This window comes from Poecilia reticulata, linkage group LG20 (assembly GCF_000633615.1).
Source record: "Poecilia reticulata strain Guanapo linkage group LG20, Guppy_female_1.0+MT, whole genome shotgun sequence".
Taxonomy (NCBI): Eukaryota; Metazoa; Chordata; class Actinopteri; order Cyprinodontiformes; family Poeciliidae; genus Poecilia; species Poecilia reticulata.
Window position 1 is genome coordinate 18,753,110 of NC_024350.1, and position 14,660 is coordinate 18,767,769.

The window sequence follows — 14,660 nt, forward strand, 5'->3', positions numbered from 1 at the left end:
TAAATTTAAAGCCCAAAACTATTATAACTCTGGTTGAAACTTTATGTTCCAGTAATGAGGCTTATAAATATCCAGAGGACTTTTTCACAAAACCAGGATCGTGRATTAAGYCATAATKTTCCRGATATTCTGGTTTAATTAAACCTCAATTCAGTTTCACAACAGAAGAAACGCGTACGTTGCCATGGCGATTCATTCTGTGAAGCTAGCTGCTCCAGACCAGGCTAACATGCTAACATCTGGATTAATCCTGGAGCTTCATCTGTTCAGTCAGCGATGAAAAACTGATGAGTTTTGTTTTCTTTTGTCTTTTTTATTATGCTGCAATAATTAATTTTGGTTTTCATTCTAAATGTTTTTGTAACATCATGATGTTAGAATATAACATTATCAATTTTAAAAGCATCAGTGTGGATATCTTCCAGTTCTATTTGGTTTCTCTGTTCTAAGTTTGACATAAAGGCCTTTAATAAACCGTTGCAGTTTTTAGGGGATTAGAGAAATGGGTCATAAAGAAACTCAGGTTTTATAATCAAGTAGAGCCAAATTAGTTATAGCATACTTTACTGATGAATTTTAATGTAGCTTGAAATTAACTTTAGTTTTGTTATATAATCAACGTAATGCAGAATTAAAACACAACATTTAAAACAAATACTTATTTACATTATTAAATTACATTATGTTTTGTCTTCATCCAGGTGGCTACAATCTTAGAAGCTCTGTTATAATTTATCTTTTGTCTTTTTGTCATTAAGCTGCTTTTACTCTGACAGTTAAGCAAGAAATTGTTCCTTCAAAACAAAAGCATCACATCTCAAACAGGAAGTTAACTGTAGGTATAACTAATGAAGGGTCTTTAAAGTTTTTGTATAAATAATTTGCATATTAACATTTTAACCACAAACTTCCCAGAAACTGCGAATGTTCTTGTATATAATCTGTTGTTCATGTTTGTTCTGTATAAATAAGTTGTGGATCAGAAAAGAGTAACATGAATTAATCTGCTACCAGATTCACTTGTTATATTAACTTCCACTGTTTATAAGTTTAAGGTTGTTTATTTAAGCAAATGGCATGTATAATGACCTTTTAAAATTGGTTTAAGAATGTATGTTTTGGGATAATTACATATTTAATCGAGCTGCTATTGTTTGCTATTGTAGCAGCAGTTTTTTTTTATCGAGTATGATTGGCTTCAATTCCTCATAAGTGTTGTTATTTTGGTGTGAGGGATGGTGAACGCAATTTATCTACTGTAGCATCAATGAATGATTGATCTCATTGATCTGCTCAAGAAATCTGCTGATGCAGATTCACCTGAATTAATCTTGTATAGATATTGCTGCACTTGCTCAGCTGGTTTGGTCTTTGTAAAGCAGATGAAATGTGATGAAATGATGGAGCTTTGTCAAACCTGGTTTTATCTCTGATCCTGGGTTTAATAATCCTACCTTTGTGAAACAGCAACCAGGTTTGTTTAAGTTACTAACAAAATGACATTTTGTGCTGCAAATGTAGCTTCATAATATATTAACACAAAGTTCATGTGATTCAGCTGTGAGAGAGAGAAACAGAGAGACATAGATGAATTGTAAATACATCAATAAAAATATTACTTTTGGTTTGGTGTGTCACTTGTTTTTTCAATAAACGTATTAATTAAACTTATTTATTGGTAAATTCGTTTTTTTTTTCTCCTTCAAATCCGCTCTTATTTTGAAAGGGCCGGGCCCGGCTTCCTTCCGGCTCGGTTGTCTCCAGCTTGACTCCTGAGCTCAGCGTGAGCAGCATCCAGCCTCGGAGCTCCGCTCAGAGAAAACAGGCTCACTTCCTCTCTTCTCTCTCAGCGGCTCAGTTTCTTTAAAAACGGTTCAACTCCAGCTGGAGCGGCTTTTTCTCATTCCGTCTCTGCGGAACAAACGGACTTTTATCGGCCGGAGAGTCCAGAGGAGGTCCGGAGGATGAACCCGCTGCGGGAAGATCGTCTATCCCACGGAGAGTCAGCTGCCTGGACAAGGTGGGAGCTGGAGAGTACAGAATAATAATGATTTGATACAACCTGTTTAAAACATTACATTAGATTATCAACCGTTAAAAGTTTGTTTTAGTTCATTTTTGAAGAGGCAACAAAAACGTGAAGGGAAAATTTCTGTCAATATAGGTTGATACATTTTGATCTGAAGAAAATTATGTTCAAGAGTTGAAAAAAAAATGTCTTGAAGGAAACTATCCATCCATCCATCCATTTTCTTGCACATTTTCTTGCACCCTTGTCCCTCAGTGGGGTCGGGAGGGGTGCTGGTGCCCATCTCCAGCCAACGTTTCGGGCGAGAGGCGGGGTCACCCTGGACAGGTCGCCAGTCTGTCGCAGGGCAACACAGAGACACACAGGACACACAACCATGCACACACACACTCACACCTAGGGGCAATTTGGAGAGGCCAACTAACCTGACAGTCATATTTTTGGACTGTGGGAGGAAACCGGAGTACCTGGAGAAAACCCACCATGCACAGGGAGAACATGCAAACATGCAAACTCCCTGACCCTAAGCCAGGAATCGAACCCAGAACCTTCTTGCTGCAAGGCAACAGCTCTACCAACTGCGCCACTGTGCAGCCCTGAAGGAAACTAATACAATTTAATTTAATACATGGGGAAAAGCAACAATAAACTCTAAAACTTCTTGGCATTTTTGATTTTCAAATGAAGATATTTATGTTTATTACTGTCAGATTATTAAAGTTTTCCCAAAGTAAACATCCATTATTTATCCATTTTGGAAAATTTACAATAACAATCACATTTATCAATTTACATTTAAATCATTAAAGTTTTCATATGTGATAAAGAACAATGATATTAATTAGTAACTAAATCTGTTGATTTATCTGCAGAAACTCTACCAAACATCACAGACTCTGAACTAGTTTTTACAATGTATCACTTTTCTGCGGCTTCTTGCATAACGATGTTAAATTGATCTTCAGCAGCTTCATGTTTTCTGTCTGATCTGAGACGTCAGGTGACACAGCAGCATGTCGGCGCCGCTCAGAATAAATCCTCCAACTTTCATCCTCAAACCAACAAACATCTCCTGGTTCCTACTGGGACCAGCAGAACAAACCAGTCTGAACTGGTTCAACATGGATTCACTGGCAGAGTGTTTTGGACCCAGGAGTGTCTGAAATGAGGAGATGAATCTCTTGTTTTCTGAGATGAATGATTGTTGGAGGCAGAGATTTAAAGAGGAGGCTGCAGAGAAACCAGGTGAGAGTCAAAGTGAGGAAAGAATGAAGATCCTTCTGTCAGAAAACCTCCAGGTCAGATCATCTTCAGCGCTTCGTCTCACTTCAGATCCCAGCAGAAAACAATTAATCTGTCCGTTTATTAAAATGCTCGGCGCTCTGAGTGATTTCCAGCTGAAGGGGAGCAGCTGCAGTTCCATTAATGCCCGCTGGGGGCTGCTAAAGGTTAACTGCTGATTATTATCACTTGTTATTTTCTTAAAAACTCTCCTGAAGCCGACACCAGAAGAAGAGTGGATCACAGAGGAACCAACAAGGTGTCCTGATCCATCAGAGTCTGGTATCAGAACCTTCTGGACCTTTTCCTCTGGAGGTTCCACTGACAGACCCAGAACTTTCTGCCGGGTCCAGGAGAAGCAGAGGAATCCCGTCAGAGTGTCAGATGTCTGGGTTTCCCTGCTGCTCCAGGCTGAATCACTGAGACGACTGATGACTGGAAGAACCAGAGACGTGTCCAAGTCCAACCTGGAGAGTTCTGGTGTCTGCTGATGTCTGGAGGTTCTTGACCCGCATTGGGAGATTCTTCATGCTTTTTCACGTGATTTGATCAGCAGGATAATGTGCAGAGCAGAGCCTGGAGCATGAAACAGGAGCAGTGAGGGTTTAAAATGAGCAGCAAGAGAAGAACCTGGAGGAGATCTTCAGGAGTCTGGAGACGTTTTGACCAAGAGACTTTAACAGAAACTTTGGCTGCTTGGAGAGAAAACATCCAGAAGAGAAACAATCAATAATCTGATGAAATATTTCTTAAATGTCTGATCACTTTGTGTATTTTTGTTCCCAAAGCGTGTCTGACTGTCAGCTGAGGATGAAGCCACCAGTCAAAGCTCTGTGTTAACATCTCCAACACAGAACTGAGTCACTTTCTAAGGATTTGAATAATCCTGATCCGGAGCAGATGGAGGAAGATCTGAGCTGAGTGCTGCCAGAGCCAAAGGAGCTGACTGAGCAGCCGCTGCTGTTCCAGTCTGAGCAAATCTATTTATATCCAGGAACTCCTGTTTGCAGAAACTACATTTACACTGATAGCCACACTTTAAAAAATACCAGAAATCATAGAAACTAACAGCTGTTAGCCTGTAAGCTTTTAAATCTGATTTATTTCAAAAGCTGCCTGACTCACAATCAGACACATTATGGCGGCCAGTGTAGACAAATTTAGATAATTTTCTAGAAAACACTACATTTCTGAGTTTGAAAAGTTGAAAAACCAAGGAAATAGATTCTCAGAAAATTTAGAATAACTTTATACCTTTGAAACTCAGAACATTTTTAAAGATTTCTCAGATTAATCCTTAACATTTCTGAGATTTTTCTAGAAATGTTTAAAATTTTCAAACTCAGAAATTTTCTTGATTTTTTTTCTATATTTCGGAGATTAATCTGAAAATGTCCTTTTTTTCAAAGCAATTTTTCAACTTTTCAAATTCAGACTTTTTTTTCAAGATTTTTCTAGAAAAATCCTGAGGTTTTTTCCTCTCTAGAAAATCTTTAACTTAAAACTCAGGAATTTCCTTCTTTTTATCAGAACTTGTATGTGATTTTTTTAACTTTATTTTTTCTGTTTATCTACAATATGCAGTTGTTGAACCAAGTTTCAACAACATGTTTTATGATAAACAGTTATTTTCCGTTCTGATCAGAAATAATTAAATCTATTTTTGTTCCTCGTTTCTTCAGGGTCGTCGTCTGGAGTGAAATGTTTGGTTTGTCCACCCTGCTGCCTGGACGGCTCAGAGAAGGCAAACGTGGAAAACTTCAAGTGTTTCGAACAAAAAGCAGGAAAAGCCGCAAACACTTCTTTTTGTAAGCACAGCAAATGCAAAACAAGTTCATCCTTCCACCTAATTTTCTCCTCCAACAGCTGGAGCATCATCCATCCACTGTTCTACGTTATTACATTTATTAAATTACATACAGAAAATACAAAATAAGTTAATGTTAAAAATTAAAATTAATATCAGAGTAAAGAGTTAAATGCTAACACATTCATGCTAATTATATTTAATCACAGGTTTGTTAAAATCCTTGAATTTCAGTTTGATGTTTTCAAGGTTTGGAAGGGTTTTCAAGTCCTTGGAAGTTTGATGTTCAAACTGAATAGTTTTGTAATAAAATTGAACTGAACATTTGATTAAAATGTAAAGTTTGGAAAATGTTTGAACTTGAAATCAGATATTTACAGACATAATAAAAATACATTTTCTCATCATCTGAAGTTAAATCAGACTAAACTTTAATATTTTAGAGAATTAACAAAATTATTTCTATTTGCTAAATGCCAAAATGCTTATGAAACTTCTCAGAGACTTTGACTAGACCACTCTAAATGGTTGGGTTGAGTTGAACGTTGATCAGACCTGCAGCATTGGATGTTATCTGTGTTTGGTTCCCTGGTGGAAAAACATTTTCAGTTTCTGAAGACCTTCTTTGTTTTGAGCGTCGTCGTCTCAACAGCCACTATTTTTAATTAGCAAACAGTCGTTTCTCTGATTGAACCGGTTCAGCTGCACCAAACTGCGGCGCATGAGAATGTTTATTTTTATTTCTGTCCTCTGTCTTTATCTTTCTTAATTTCCTCTTCGATATCGTTGCCAAAGACGACAATCTTTTCTTCCTGCTCACATATTTTGCTGCTAAACGGTTGAACAGAAACATTCAGCAGCTTTTTCTGCAGATCACAACAAACTTTCACCTTCAGGGGAAAAAATGTTTCTGCTCATCATGGCGGTTCTGATCTTCATCCCTCCGTCTGAAGGTAAAAAAACATGTAGAAGAGTGCTTTAAACATGAAGAGTTTAAAGCACATTATTAGTGAGATAATCGTTTCTCTGAATTTTGAAGCAGCATAAAATTCTCTGGGTAGACGTATTTCTGCTTCCTGTTTATTTGTGCAATAAATAATTTTATATCTGTTTTTGTTAGAATAATGTAAATTAATTACATTTAGTTCAATGTGTTTCTGCGTAACTGATAACAGATTCAGAAAATGTGACAAAATTTATTTTTAGTGCTGCAGAAACTCAGTAAAAATAAAGTTTGATGGTCAAATTTAAGATAAAACTCCCAATTTTTTATATTGTATTTAAGATTTAGGCCTCAAACTGCAAATTCCAGTGATCAGATTGTGACCAGGAGTTTTTAAACTTTTTGTCATGAGGGTCAAAATCAAGAGTCAAAAATATTTTTGTCCTTTATTTTTGTAAAAGACAAAAAATAAAGCCTGATTTGTTGTTTTTTACAAAACATGTTATAGAACCATGTAAAATGATTTGACATGTTTGCTGTATTAAAAGAATCTTGTTTTAAAATTATTTTGGGCTCAACTGAATAAATTTATTTCCAGTAAAAAGAAATGATTTATACGTTTTGTTTCAAATTAATTCCTGTATTTGGCCAGATTTAATTTTGTTGGCGCATCAAAGTCGACTTTTCAATAAAAGTCTCTGGATAAATTTAGCTCTAATTTTTATTAAAGAAAAATGTATTAGAAAAAATTTATTTTATGTATTAGAAAAACATAAAAACTTGTTTGTGTTTCACATTTTCTATTATAATAAAATGATGTCAGTCATAATTTCACCTGATTAAAATAAAAAGTCTCCATCTGGATCAGACACCTGTGATGCAGTTCGGGGGCCACAGATGGTCCCCGAACCACACTTTGGACATCCCTGCTGTAGATGTTTGATTTTTTTAACTCAACTCATAAAATTCCTGATCAAGAACAAAACGTTAAAAGATTATTGGGACTTAGTTTCTCCCCTAAAAGAGAAAAGTATGTTGAAAACGAAAACTTCAAGAAAACGTTTATGGTGAAATCACTACATGTGCATGAGACCAAGGCCTGTGCTTTGACTAGGCCCTGGACTTTGGTGGATTAACTGGCACGTTTTGGTTTATTGTTATTTTTGCAGATCCAGTTCTAATTTGGCTTTAATTTATTAATTTTTATGAATGAATCTGGAATCTAAAACAATATGCAATAAGAAAATAAAAACTACATTTCCAATTATTTTGTTAAACATTTCCTTAAATTCAACAGTTTTCCTACATGAATTGAGAAATTTAGAAACGTCTTTTTGAGAACATAGCCGGTCTTATTTTTCAGAAACATTTTGTTAATCATCACTCGACTCATTCCGTCTCCAGTCGTTGCAGAACCAACCCTTTAAAATGTTTGTCTGAAAATGTGTCCATCTTCTGGGTATCAAACAGTTAAATTTGTCAGTAAATATATGAAGAATTGCTATAAAACATATTTGAGGTTTGAATGGTAACATTTTGTATGTTTGTGAGCCTCGTTTCCTTCATGTTTTGGTCTCTCCTGCCGTGTTTGCAGCCGGATGTCCTCAGTGCCTTTGCTGTGACAGAGGCTCAGAAAACGTCAGCGGGGAAATCTTACAGTGTTTTGAACAGAAGCCAGGAGTTTCCTGTGTGAAGCACTTCTACATGTAAGAACAGCAGAAATCAACTAAAAGCTCATCCTTACAGCTTCTTCTTTCAGCTCTCAGTGCAGGTCTGACTTTCTCCTCGATGTAAAACAAGGAGCTCCATCTAGTGGTCGACTTTAGCATCAGCAGCTCCTGGAGAATATCTTTAATCTTCACTGAGGTTTTTCATAAACCTGTTTGTATAATTATCTGTTAAGAGGCCATAACACTGAAGCAAATGGTGACTGTATTTATAGTTTTCAGGATTTTCTAAATAATATTTAGGTCATTTTAATGTTTCTTACATTGATTTTCTTGTTAAAATGGAATCAAACGGTGACAATAAAATTACTGAGCTGCTGTTTCTCACTTTGCAGCGTTGAGGTCAAAGGTGGTAAAAGATTTTGCATCAATCCGGATTCCCATTGGCTGAAAAGCAAGAGAGAGAAGGTGAGAATTAATAAAACATTCTGCTGATTAAAATATCTCTGAGGTCAAATCTGAACTAAATGTGTTTTATATGCCTTCATATAAAACAAGAAGCTTTGTTTAAGCTGATTATTTGTTTACTTTCAATAACTAAAGCAGATCTGGGTAAATAATGTTTGACAATAACTTCTCTTCTGTTTGTTTACTTTCATTATCACAGGGAAACTTAAACTGTCCTCCAGTTGACGGCCATTAAGGACACAAAAGACTGAGACGACGGTGCAAAGACAAAACGACAAAAGCTGCAACTTTCCTGCCTTTCTAACTGCTGCCAAGCAAAAAAAAAAAAGAAAAAAAAAAAGAACCAGAATGTGATTTATAAAACCTGAGGATGAATCAAACCAGAATGTGATTTTCTTCTGGTTCATTAAATGCATCACAACTGAAACGCCTTTTAGTCTGCAGCAACCAAAGATCATTTTGCTTATGCTTGACATGTTACATTTGATCAAATAATAAAAATGTTTATACAGATACGTTTTCATGCTTATTGATTTAAAATCAGCTCACCTGAGTCAGACTCATCTCTCCTTCAGTCTCTTGTTTTCTGCTGGATCTGTCAGATCTGAGCTGTGGCCACAAAGAAAACACTGCAAAAACACAAAATCTTAAGAATTTTTTATTTACTTTCTAGAGCAAATATTTTATTACACTTGAAATAAGACGAAAACTAACTTAGAAGTGACTCTTCTGCAAGATATATGAGCTTATCTTAAGCCGATAATTCATTAATACTGTTGAAAAGTTGAAGCTCCACTGGCAGATTATTTCACTTTAACTACTGAAAAAATATCTTGTAATAAGTGAAAAAATCTGCAGGTGGAACTAGTATTATTTTTTATATTAAGGAGTCATTCTAACTTATCTTACAGAAAATGTAATCGTTAGTTTCTTATTTAAAGTGAACTAAAATATTTGCACAAGGAAACTGTTGGGATGACGGTTGAACATTTACCTTCAAAGCTGTTCTCTCGCTGGAACCAAAACTTGATTTTCTATATTTTCCTGCACAGACATGCAGGGAAGCTAAAAGCTGATTGGCTGCACTGATCAAAGCTCAAACTGGTTTCTATGTTCAGGAAGTAAAACTCACACAGTCAGTGTGACTGAGAGCAGGAATGGAGCAGAATCAGCTGGACCGAGAAACAGTCTCCTGTCCGATCTGTTTGGATCTACTGAAGGATCCGGTGACCATTCCCTGTGGACACAGCTACTGCATGACCTGCATCAAAACCCACTGGGATGAAGAGGATCAGAGGAGGATCCACAGCTGCCCTCAGTGCAGGGAGACATTCATACCGAGGCCTGGTTTGAAGAAAAACACCCTGTTAGCAGCTTTAGTGCAGCAGATGAAAAAGACTGGACTGCTGCTCCTGCTGACCACTGCTATGCTGGACCTGAAGATGTGGCTTGTGGTTCCTGCACTGGAAGAAAACTGAAAGCCAGGAAGTCCTGCTTGGTCTGTTTGGCCTCTTTCTGTGAGAAACACCTTCAGCCTCATTATGATTCAGCTGCTTTTCAGAAACACAAGCTGGTGGAGCTGTCCAACAACCTCCAGGAGAACATCTGCTCTAAGCATAAGTTGTTGGAGATCTTCTGCTGCACTGATCAGAAATGTATCTGTTATCTCTGCACCTTGGATGAACATAAAGGCCATGAGACAGTCTCCGCTGAAGCAGGAAGGACTGAGAGGCAGAGAGAGCTGGAGGAGAGACGAGGAAACATCCAGCAGAGAATCCAGGACAGAGAGGAAGATGTGAAGCTGCTTCAACAGGAAGTGGAGGCCATCAAWCGCTCTGCTGATAAAACAGTGGAGGACAGTGAGAAGATCTTCACTGACATGATCCGTCTCCTCCAGAAAAGAAGGTCTGAGGTGAAGCAGCAGATCGGATCCCAGCAGGAAACTGAAGTGAGTCGAGTCAAAGATGTTCAGGAGAAGCTGGAGCAGGAGATCAGTGAGCTGAAGAGGAAAGACGCTGAGCTGGAGCAGCTCTCACACACAGAGGATCACAACCAGTTTCTCCTCAACTTCCCCTCACTGCCAGCACTCAGGGAGTCTAAACACTCATCCAGCATCAACATCCGTCCTCTGAGACACTTTGAGGACGTGACAGCAGCTGTGTTAGAGCTCAGAGATATACTACAAGACATCAAGAGGGACTTGTGGACAAACATCTCACTGATGGTCACTCAAGTGGATGTTCTACTGTCAGAACCAGAACCAAAGAGCAGAGCTGGATTCTTAAAGTATTCATGTGAAATCACTCTGGATCCAAACACAGCTCACACACAGCTGGTTCTCTCAGAAGGGAACAGGAAGGTGACAGCGATGAATCAACCTCAGTCTTTTTCTAGTCACCCAGACAGATTCACTAAAACGCTTCAGGTTCTGGCAGAGAGAGACTCTGACTGGACGATGTTACTGGGAGGTGAAGTGGAGAGGGTTCTGTGTTTCTACAGCAGTCACATACAAGGATATCAGCAGAGTGGGAGATGGGAATGAATGTAGATTTGGATATAATGACGGATCTTGGGCTTTAGTGCGTTTCCAAACAGATTTTCAATTTGTCCACAACAGAACCAGGACCTCCATCTCAGGTCCAGTTTCCTCCAGACTGGGGGTGTATCTGGACCACAGAGCAGGTCTTCTGTCCTACAGCGTCTCAGAAACCATGACTCTGATCCACAGAGTACAGACCACATTTACTCAGCCGCTGCTGGCTGGAGTTTGGGTTGGAATAGGATCTGCAGAGTTCGTAAACTTAAATAGATTTTCTCTGATTGTTGATCAGGGTTCATTGATCTACTGTTCTTTATATTTTATTTTTAAAATGTAGTTTTTTGTGTTCGGGAGCCATAAAGGAAATCACTGCTGATGTTTTCATTTTTATATGACAGAAATATTTCTCCACATAAAAATCTGAATTACTATGAACTCTAGTAGTGTTACATTATTTGTATTGATGTATTTAGATATTCTGGTTTCTCTTCCAATGTTCTGCAGAGCTGATTATCTTGATGTAAACTGAATTGATTCAGTTTCTTTATTGGAATCCAAAGAAGAGGCTAGAACAAACAACTCAAAATTTATGTACTTTCTTTCAAAATTTTTTTTGTTTTAATTCAGAAAAATTAATGTCTTCTGTTCCGTCTCTGACATTCTTCAATAAAACAATTTGATTGCAGAGAAATGTGGAACGTTTTCTCTTCATTATTGCAATAAATTGCGAGTTTTGCCACCTAAAATGTAGAATAATTTCCTTCAGTGTCTCGTGATGCTGGAGAAAATCAGATGTTTGGTTTCACCTTCATGTACCAAGAACTCTCTGCTTCCACCACTGCTGCAGAGATTACAGGCACTGATCAGTTAACCTGTCAATAAAATAAATATCAAATCAATCGCCGATTTTTATCTTTAGATAATTGGTTGTTTATTTTAAAGATATTAAAAGTCAGACTAACTACATAGCTGCATACGTCGGCGGCTCTCACAACTCACCGTCCATTTAACATTTGTTGCAACTGTAGGTGGTTTGGCACGTAACCCCGTCTGTCCTCACGTCACTCCCACACTAGTCCACCAGGTGGCGCATTTGGCAAATCTCCCCATTCGCCTTCAGTCTAGCTCAATACGAGTCCAGCAGTAAGTTTTTAAAGTTTGGCTGAGAACTGACCTTGTAAACAGGAGTTATTGTCACTTCCTGCTTTGTGATGAATGATTGGCAAGTACTTCCTGTAGGCTTTTGAACCCGTATGTGATTATCAAGGGCCGGTGGGTACAGTTTTAAGGAGAATGATTATGTTGTTCAATATCAAACACAGGTTTAAACCTGTATAAAGCAAATAGTAAAATGAAAAAAACCAGCAGCAGGTGACTTCCTATTCAAAGGGGGCGTGGCCAGGTGATGTCACCAATTCACCAGGTGAATGTGATCATTGCTGGTTTGTTATGACACACAAAGTCTCATGCAGCTTTATTATTGTTTATTGAAGTTATGCCAACCTGATGTTTTATGGCAAATAGATTTTGAGGCCAAGCCCACATGCTTTGATGCAGCAAATCATTTTTGATAACTTTTGATCTCTAATGTTTCAAGACTTTGATAATGAAGTCCTAGGTCAAAAGCTGTAGGATACAACATGTGTAGAACAGACTAAATGATCCAAAATGACTGACTTTTTGTTGGCTAAAAAAAACGTTTTGATTGGACCTGAGATGACATGTCTAGTGAATTACATGATTCTTGGTCAAAGCACAGCTTGGGGCTGATTTTTTAAAGACTTCTAGGGGGCACTGTGGCAAATTTAGGCCACGCCTACTAAATATTCGACTGCGTTCCTGTTTGTGGTTGGACCGGACTAAATCATGGTGAGTTAGATGCAGCTCTGCTGGAAAATGTGGACGTTGCAAACATATGTAGGGCGAGGGCGTGACAGCTGACTTTGTGTTCCAGTAAAACCTCTTTGTGCTTTAAAGCAGAGAGTGTCTTCTGACACAAGAGAATCTTGATTAGGACAAGGGGTTTGGAGATAGAGCTTTCCAAGAAAATAAATGTTATTTCCTGTTCCGGGGTTTTCAACACAGATTACTCATGCCAAGTTTGGTGCAAGTCGGTCCGTCTATGTGAAAGTATAGCATTTCGTATCGTGTATGCCAATTGGCCCAAAATGTATATTCACCAAAGATCAAGCCAAATAAGCTCAAAGTCCCTCAGATTAGTTAAAGTTCAAGGCGTTTAATTGTCAAAAATCCATTGGGATGAAGAGGAGAATCCACAGCTGTCCTCAGTGCAGGGGGACGTTCATACCAATGCCAGTTTGGAAGAAAAACACCATGTTTGCAGCTTTAGTGAAGCAGATGAAGACGACTGGACTCCAAGCTGCGCCTGCTGACCACTGCTATGCTGGACCTGAAGATCTGGAGGAAAATTGTAAGCCAGCAGTACTGTTGGGTCTGCCTGGTCTGTTACTGTGAGAAACTGTCAGCTGCAGCAGAAATAACTAAGAGGCAGTAGAAGCTCCAAGTGAGATAAAAAAAATTCAGCAGAGATTCCAGGACAGAGAAAAAGGTCTGGTGGTCAAACACAGTCCTGCAGCAGTCCTGCAGCAGTCGTCGACGGACCTCCGCTGCGGTTGGCATGCCAACTACCATCGGCAGAAAACCTGGCGACGCCTGCAGAGCCAGAGGAGCAGAAGAAGAAGAAAGCTGGGCATTAACTCCTGCAGCTCAACTCTGGACCTGCTCACAACAATGTAATGATATCTACTCAAATTAATGAGAAAATATTCTTTATTCTTTTATTTTGAATTTTTAAATCCATTTCTGACACAGTTGGGGTGTTTGTAGAGACAAATCAGGAAATTATTTTGCTGAAATTACTTTTTCTTCAAAGCTGAAATATGAACTACAAGCAGTCAAAATAAATTTTATAATTATGATTTCTGGAGACTATATTAAACACTGCATAATGCAGCAAAGTCGAATATTATTGATAACTGTTCTACAGCAGATCATTTTGTTTTCATGGTTTAGATTATGAAAAATACAGGTTTGTAGTGCAGAGAGGATTGTGGTCAAATACTATTGATTTTATTAAGCCACATATATATAAAAAAGTGATGGAAGAAGGTGGGCTCAGGAAAGACTCTGCGACCGTGTGACACCTCGGTTCAGCTCCAGGAGTATGTGTGTGTGTGTGTGTGTGCGCCAGCAGAGGACACACATTATAAACACTGATAAGTTGAGGTTTGCTGAGGAAAACTTCCTCCGTTTCCCCTTTAAGGGTTAAAGGAAAAATTTAACTTTAAATACAACTTTCTGCTTACGAAGATTTCAGATTTAAAAGCAAACTCTTCTACAGTTGTTCAGGTCTGGCATTCTCTTTAACAGGATGCTAACATGTGTAAGGAATAAACAATGCTAATTTCAAATATACAAGAGCTTAACAATATGAAGTGAACTTTACAGTTAAAATATTTTAATCAACCAATTCACTAAGCTAATGAGTAAAGTTTATTTCATGAGGAAAATTGAATGTGTAAATTGGTTTTAACTAAGGGGGCGTTTACACGACAACGATCCAACAAAAACTTTTGTTCCGTTTTTGTTGGATCGTTTACACGATAATGTTCTGATTACGATCTGTGTTTACACAGTAACGGTACACATCGAAAACGTGTAATGCTCTTGCTGAAACTTTGAAAGTGCGCATGTGTTTAAAAAAAAGTTGTACTTGAAGGCATGTGGATTTCYGTGAGARAACACGCATTGTGTGCGTCTGATTAGGGCGCATGCAGTTGGAAAAAGTGGGATAACTTTGCTGAAACACCTTGTAKGAGCTTTYACGSTGTCWGTAGCGRGCCCCGGACTGGAAGCTGTTATTGTTTTTACCTTGGAATGGCCARCAGTCTGTTATTCCTATATCA

At 38.1% G+C, this 14,660-nt stretch overlaps 1 long non-coding RNA gene and 1 pseudogene across 1 annotated transcript; one reads left to right on the forward strand and one right to left on the reverse strand.

The window, feature by feature from the left end:
* Positions 1 to 5,866: 5,866 nt before the first annotated feature.
* LOC103456726 (uncharacterized) lies at positions 5,867 to 8,190 on the reverse strand. The gene is made up of 3 exons (XR_532309.2): positions 8,051 to 8,190; positions 7,805 to 7,939; positions 5,867 to 6,064 (listed from the first exon to the last, which is right to left on the reverse strand). It is a non-coding gene; the product is annotated as an uncharacterized LOC103456726 (long non-coding RNA).
* Positions 8,191 to 9,189: 999 nt separating this feature from the next.
* On the forward strand, positions 9,190 to 13,407 carry LOC103456725 (tripartite motif-containing protein 16-like; annotated as a pseudogene).
* The last annotated feature ends 1,253 nt before the right edge of the window (positions 13,408 to 14,660 follow it).